Source organism: Antrostomus carolinensis, unplaced genomic scaffold, assembly GCF_000700745.2.
Source record: "Antrostomus carolinensis isolate BGI_N321 unplaced genomic scaffold, ASM70074v2 scaffold5189, whole genome shotgun sequence".
NCBI classification, from domain to species: domain Eukaryota; kingdom Metazoa; phylum Chordata; class Aves; order Caprimulgiformes; family Caprimulgidae; genus Antrostomus; species Antrostomus carolinensis.
This window is the reverse complement of record NW_010336292.1, coordinates 8,702-9,828: the sequence shown is the minus strand read 5'-3', so window position 1 is coordinate 9,828 and position 1,127 is coordinate 8,702. Positions and strand designations below refer to the sequence as shown.

The following is a 1,127-nucleotide window of genomic DNA, read 5'->3' as shown; positions in this document are numbered from 1 at the left end:
AGCGCTGGGTGCCTCAGGGATTTGTAATAATCTACACGCATATTCCTAGCAGTCAAGATGTGTTCCACTGCACAGCTATGCACCTCTGCCTTTGATTTGTTTGGGGTGCACATTCCTCCCAAAGGCAAGTTCTGTGTAGCCAGACTAATCTGTTTGAAGAGATTGATGGTTCACTGCTAGCTGATGGGAGGAAGAAAAATCTGTTACCTCTTACTCTAATAGGTGTTAACTAATTATACCAAATAACTCCAGCCTTTACAATGGGAAAGTAGCACACAGCTTTTATAAATAAGAATTATTGACCTTTTTAAATAGTTTCAAAAGAAGAAACTCTGCATCAAATGTGAATATAATTTAGGAACTACTACATAGCAGCAAAACTACATTAGACTTTCCGATTTTTCCATGGTGTCCTTGGATAGATACACCACCCAGTAGACCATGTTAAATGCTCCAAAGGTAACAGGAAATAAAATGCGTGCATATTTGTCTATCTTACTCGTGCCAGAGTGGGAGGTGGGGGGAGCAGGTGATGTGACAGCAGATGGCTTTGCAGATGCTCCTAATGTATTAGGTGTGGTGGTCTGAATCTGTTCCAGTCTAGATCCAAGCAAGTGCTGAATGGAAGGGGATCCAGCTGTGGCATGCTGGGATACAAATCCAGTTAAAATTGGGGTAGAAGGAGGAGCTGGAGGGGTAGCTCTTGCAGAAGATAATGTCTCTGATGCATTGATGCGTGTGAAAGGGTTGGGACTTGATGCAGAAAGGGAGTGGGGTGTAGTGTCAGAAGACCCCTGAGCTACAGAGGGAGGCTGGATGGAACTGTGTCTTGTGTCAATTCGGCTCCCACTGTCAGCTTCAGACTGTACTGTGGCATTTGTTCTTTTCCTCACATTTGAATTGGCATCTGTACTCTGCAAAGTTTAAAAAAAAAAAAAAAAAAAAAAGTCAAACCACCTAGTCATTCTTAAAATAAACACTTAAACAGAAGCAATAAAAAAACTTTATAACCAAGCACTATCAGAATAATACTCACAGATATAACCAGCAGCTTGATCCAGAAGCACAAAGATACTGCATGCTCATGAAAATAGATTTAATAGCATATAAAGTGATAAACAAGAGTT

At 40.8% G+C, this 1,127-nt stretch overlaps 1 pseudogene; it reads right to left on the bottom strand.

Annotated features, from left to right (window-relative positions):
- Nucleotides 1-380: 380 nt before the first annotated feature.
- LOC104530244 (gamma-aminobutyric acid receptor subunit alpha-4 pseudogene) lies at nucleotides 381-914 on the bottom strand (annotated as a pseudogene).
- Between the last annotated feature and the right edge of the window lie 213 nt (nucleotides 915-1,127).